The sequence below is a fragment of the Pelodiscus sinensis genome, chromosome 29 (genome assembly GCF_052426305.1).
Source record: "Pelodiscus sinensis isolate ZL-2025 chromosome 29, ASM5242630v1, whole genome shotgun sequence".
In the NCBI taxonomy this organism is placed as follows: Eukaryota; Metazoa; Chordata; order Testudines; family Trionychidae; genus Pelodiscus; species Pelodiscus sinensis.
The window spans coordinates 7904456-7909512 of record NC_143080.1 but is presented as its reverse complement, the minus strand read 5'-3'; the positions used below and the strand labels follow the sequence as shown (position 1 = coordinate 7909512).

Sequence of the window (5057 nt, the reverse complement as noted above, 5' to 3'; positions counted from 1 at the left end):
CTCAGCGCCCTCTCTCCCTGCAGGCTGCCAAAAGAGAGAACCCGCAAGTGGGGAGTGGCATGAGATGAAAGGGCTACATGCCTGCACAGCCCGGGGAGCACATGGGAGCAGGGGAGACTGCACCAGCATGAGCCAGGCAGTGGGCCATGATTGTCAGCCCTGATTCACATGAGCTGCATGAGGCTGCTGGTGGGGGAAGGGAGAACGGAGGGTTTGCTGCTGCTGCCCCTAGTGACTCCTGCCATCGTACAGGCCGGGAGCTGGTGCAAATCTGGCCCTGAGTGTCTGAGGCGGCTCTGCCTCCTTCCCCAGAGTCCCATCTGCACAGCACCAGCATGTTCAGTTGTGGGGCAGCTACTCCCAGTGCACCGGAGGCTGGGGCAAGGTGTCCCCACTGCAGAGACAGGACTGGGTCCTGCGTTCTAACCCCACCTCTGACCAATGTTCCTGCTAATTGTTTCCATCCATGTGTGGGATGAATTTTGTTCTGTGCACCGAGACCTGTGCAGATGTGCACCACCAGTAGAAACACATACTGCCGGCTGCTTCTGGCGGTGGGCACTTTGCTAATCAGCTGGGCAGCATTTGCCTCTCTCCTGGGTGGCCGCCCAAGCGCTCAGCTTAGAGGGAACACTGCCTCTAACTCCGACGTCCTCTGGGACCCTGGACTCATTACTCACTATCTGTACTTACAGCTCCCTGACTACTTGAAGGCCAAGGGAGGAGCAGGGCCGAGCTGGGCATGGCACAAAGGCACAGTCTAAGCAAGGACGTGAGCAGTAATTCTCATGAGGGGTTGTGAGCTGCTGCCGGAGAAGCCCAGTGGACGTGCAGGCTATCAGCATCATGGCGAATCCCACAGCGGCTCCCAGACGTTGACACCGACGCAGCTTTGCTGTGATTTATTCACATTATTTAACCAACAGACGCAGCCCAAGGTGAACTCTAACTGTAACTTCTGACAAGCGCAGGCAGGAATGTGGGACTCTGGCGTCTCGCCCTTTCTTTCTGTGGCATGAAGAAATGTACGTGTCCCACCATGCCCTGGTGGTCTGCATTATTCCATACAGGGCATCCCCGCTATACATCCAAGAGACATTAAAAAAAACGGAGCTGTAGAGTGAAATGACATAAAGCGGGGAATTTTTTCCTGTGGCTGATTTCCATTTGCGCACATTGAGGGAGGGGGTTGTGCGATGTAAGAGCGGGGAATGGGAGGACTTACAACGCATCAGGTCCTACCGGCATCAACGACGTTAGTGTGGAATGGATGTATATAGGGGCGACTTATAGCAGAGACGCCCTGTGTCTAAATCACAGCCCAGGTCTCTGCAGTGCCCTGGCAGCAATTAGCAGCTAAGGAGCACTGCACACTTGGATAACGTTCAGCTTTACCCGAGCCGTGATGGTCACATCCAATCCAAACCCTTCCAGAAGCTGATTTGGAAATGAAGAGCTCTTGACTGACATTCTTATTTGATGCCCTGCTGCTTCCAAATTATCTCTCCGGTGGTGGGGAGAGGAAGGATTTCCCCTCCATTTCTTACTGCTCTGAACATCTGCATGAAAACAGGATCCGCCTTTCCCTGTGAGTTCCACCTGCTCCAGCCGCTGCCTCCCTCTCTGACATCACAGTCCCTCGTTTGTGATGTCACCATTGGTTGCGGTGGGGATGATTCTGACCTCACAGACTCAGAAGCCAGCGGGGGACAGACGCCGCTCCAGCCGCTGGACCCGTCAAGGAGCAAAGATCCTGCAAATGCCTCTTGAAAGGTCAGAGTGCGGGGGGAGAGAACCGCCGTGGTGGGATGTGTGGCGACGAGGCAGAAGCAGAATCACCCCAGGGAAGGCATTAACAGGTCTCACCTTTATTCCTAGATAAAACACACTTCGGGGCAGCCTTTGAATAATAAATTATCCTCTTTGGCCGCTTACGACTTACGTCCATAAAATCCTCCCTTCGAGGATCTCCAGGTGCTTTAGCACATGCAGGAACGAAATCTCCAGCTGTGCTGGAAGTAGGGGCGGGTTATTGCCCGCTTCTCAAGGCGGGGGGAGGTAGAGGGGAGGAGCCAAGGTCAAGAGAAGCAAAGTCACTTGGGCCTGGCCATGTCTGTAGACTTGGGGTAGGAACACAGGAGTCCTGCACCTGCTCTGGGCTCTGCCCACTAGCCCAGAATTGTCCCTCACAGCTTTATGGGGATTAAAATCCCTGTGTCTATGTTTTTCCCTTCAGGGCAAATCCAGCTCCTACCTGCAGCAAGAGGGCTGGCACCCCTGAGCCAGGCCCTGCCCCTGGGTGCGTGAACGGCTGCATGCCAGGAGCACAGGCTGCGCTCAGGAGCCAGGCGCAAGTGGGTAATGCCCCGGCATGCAGAGCTGTGCCCCACTATCTGCAGAGGGCTCTCCCTCGCTCAGCTTCCACCCAGGCTGTTGCAGCCCCCTGGCGCTCTGCCCTGGGCTCAGCCTGCATCGGACCGTTGGAGGCGAGATAGGACGCGATGCTGCCCGCCTGCCGGCTATTCCAGGCCCGGGGTGCCTGCATGGGGCTCAGACCGGTGGGGAGAAAACCACAAACGGTTTCTCCCGACAGAGGTTTTCCTGCTCATCCGGAGCCTGCGCCACCTTCCAGATGCTAAACCCAGCATCAGAGGTCCCCACCTCCAAGCCAGCCACAGGCGCTCCTCCCCGGTGGTTCACCCTGGGGCTTGTTAAGCCCTCAAGGGCAGGGGTGCTGTAAGCACAGTTCTCTTTGTGCTAGAAAGCCCCCTGCCCTTGGCACCAGTCACCCAAAGGGAACGGATGGATGCAGCCTTGCCGGGGGGGGGGGTCCCCTACATGAAGGTTCCCAGGATCCCCCTCTAGAACATGGGCCGGTTCTTCCAGCTGGGCTGGTGCCAAAGGGCTGCAGAGCAAGTGTAACTGCCCCTTTGGGAACTGCCCCCTGCACAGGCGAATCCAGCACCCTGGGGCGCAAGGGGGACGTGGGGCTGGATGCTGACGGGGCAGGAGGGTCGAGTTCAGCCGGCCCTGCCCCCGTGGGTTCTCCCCCACGATGCTCCAGCGAGGCCAGGAGCACAAGGCAGGGCTTCCCTGGTCTGCGCTGGGGTCCACGCAAGCCCCTCCAACCAGCGAGACGCAAGCTGCCTTCCCCCTGTCCCTGCGCCAGGGCGGGGGTGCATCTGGCTTAGTAGCCCCACCAGCTGCTCCTTCAAACTCTCCCCTCCCCCCCGAAATCCATACGGAGGATCAGCCCAGCACCAGCCGACGGAGTTAGTAGGTCACCGGGGCTGTGCCCGCAGTGCCCAGTGCCTGTGCTGCCCCCACCCTCGCCCTGCCTGTTCTTCCAGTGTTGTCCGGTGAGTCATCGGGGCTAACGCTGCGGAGACTCCATCCGGTGCCATTTATAGCCGGCCCCACATGACAGGCACCATCTGCTCCCGGGAGAGGCAGCCTCAGCCCCGGAGCTATCAGAAGCAACCTCCCTTTGATGTTTCCCCAGCGTTGGGGCGCCCGCCTCCCCGCGCCGCCATGCTCTGCCCGCCTGAGAGAGGCACGCTGCTCAGAGGGACCACAGGCAGCGAATCGGGACAGTGCGCCCTGTTCCCCGACTCCGGGAGGGGAGCGAGATTAGACACCCTCTGCAATTCCTGGCCAAAGGCCCGGCGGGGCTGCAGCCCTCCCCTGGAGCACTGGAGGCCCCGCAGCTTTGGCATGCGCCTCCAACTCCCCCCGAGGGAAAGCTGGTTTCATTCCTTAATTAGGACTGGATGGTTCGGTAGGCGACGGCTCCTTTTGTGATCCAGGAGCAGGCTCTGCGCTTTGCCGGGCCGGAAGAAACAGCTGGCTGCAGAGCATTGTGGGTGCTGTTCAAGTCCCGGCCTTTTCAATATCCTCTGGCGAGGAGTTCCACAGGTTGACTGTGCGCTGGGTGAAGAAAAACTTCCTTTTGTTTGTTTTAAACCTGGCACAGGATGAGCCGAGTCATTGTCACACAGGGCAGAGTGATGATCCAGCTTTCTCCAGGGGAATCCCTCGGGTGGGGTCCGTCCCAGCAGCCCCAAAGTCTGTGGGCCAGCATTGCTTCTCCGCCCTCCCTTCCTCCTCCCCAATCCTACATTGTTCTTCCCTTCCTTCAGTCCTAGGAAGCTGTGGACAGGGTTAGCTTCAGCCCTGGGCTGCGGCGTGTGTCTGTGGACGTCCCACATCCTGCGCGTGGCGGGAGAGCAGCCCTGGGGGAGCGTGCCGTTGGCCTACTGCAGAGCTGGGCTGCTGCAAATGAAGCTGTTTTGATCCATTCTCTCTCCAGTCTTCTGTCATTAGCTTCCGCAAAGATGGGGATTTCCCTCTGAACCTGGAGGGGACCAAGGGCAGGCGAGCGCCGACTCCGGGGCAGCTTCGTCGAGGCCTCAGTGCTGCTGGTAACTCACCCCTGGTCCCCTTCCTGGAGTCGCTAGGCAGGAGCCATTCCACACGTGCATTTTGTGAGCGGGGAATGGAGGAAATACCAAAAGGACCCAGTGTAGGGCTGCAGAGCAGAGCTTCCTCTCTCAGCACAAGCTGCTCCCTCTCCCTCTCCGCTCTGGGGTTTCCTCAGGCTTTGCTCTGTATTTGCCTCACGCAGGTGCTGAGGGGACCAGCTACAAACAACCCCCTCCTGTGTCTCTGCACGGGAAGGGCCCAGGCCCTGTTTTAACTCCGCACGATCCCTCCTCCGCATGCCGCATGGTGTTGCCTTAAAAGGCGCTCCGCATGAGGCAGCGCGGACGCTCCAGACAGCTCAGCCAGGGCCGTGATATGCAGGCTTGCTCCTGTCTGTGGCCAGCCCCGCCAGTCTTTCAGACACAGCCCGGAGACAGCCCGGCATGGCCGAGGCTCCGAGGCTGGTGCCTTCTCACACGTGGGAGGAGACCCGATCCGGAGCCACGCCAGGGCCCTGCGCCGTGCATCGATACTGAGGTGCCCGTTCTGGTGGGTCCTTGCCACGCGACGACCTCGCCCAGGAATGGGGAACCTCAGGCCTGGGGGGTGGATGTGGCCCCCAGCTTGCTAGGATC

General features: G+C 59.3%; 1 long non-coding RNA gene across 1 annotated transcript; it reads right to left on the bottom strand.

The window, feature by feature from the left end:
• Nucleotides 1–887: 887 nt before the first annotated feature.
• LOC142820995 (uncharacterized) lies at nucleotides 888–4757 on the bottom strand. Its single transcript, XR_016348032.1, has 2 exons — nucleotides 1226–4757; nucleotides 888–1113 (listed from the first exon to the last, which is right to left on the bottom strand). It is a non-coding gene; the product is annotated as an uncharacterized LOC142820995 (long non-coding RNA).
• Between the last annotated feature and the right edge of the window lie 300 nt (nucleotides 4758–5057).